Below are 305 nucleotides of genomic sequence, written 5' to 3'. Positions count from 1 at the left end.
GGCTCGAGAGCCCGGTTCCCCCGGGAGTAGCACGGAAGGTAGCGGGCTGTCCCTTCGCCTGTGCTAGCCCGGAACAGTCGGCCGGTGTGTGCAGAGAGGGGGGGCCCAGGCGTGCGCCCCCCCCGCACGCCCGGCGCGGGGCAGCGACGCGCCGGGACCGGCGAGCTCCCTCGATCGATGCGGCGGCACACGTCCGACGCGGGAGGCCCCTCGGCGGGCCGGCTTTCCCCTCGAGGTGGCCGGTGCTTCAGGCTGAGCGGCGCCTCCACGCTCTCCCTGCCCACGCTGGGCAGGCGGACAGCCAC

The sequence above is a fragment of the Stegostoma tigrinum genome, unplaced genomic scaffold (assembly GCF_030684315.1).
Source record: "Stegostoma tigrinum isolate sSteTig4 unplaced genomic scaffold, sSteTig4.hap1 scaffold_359, whole genome shotgun sequence".
Taxonomy (NCBI): Eukaryota; Metazoa; Chordata; class Chondrichthyes; order Orectolobiformes; family Stegostomatidae; genus Stegostoma; species Stegostoma tigrinum.
The sequence above is the reverse complement of the archived record's forward strand: the minus strand, read 5'-3'. Positions refer to the sequence as shown.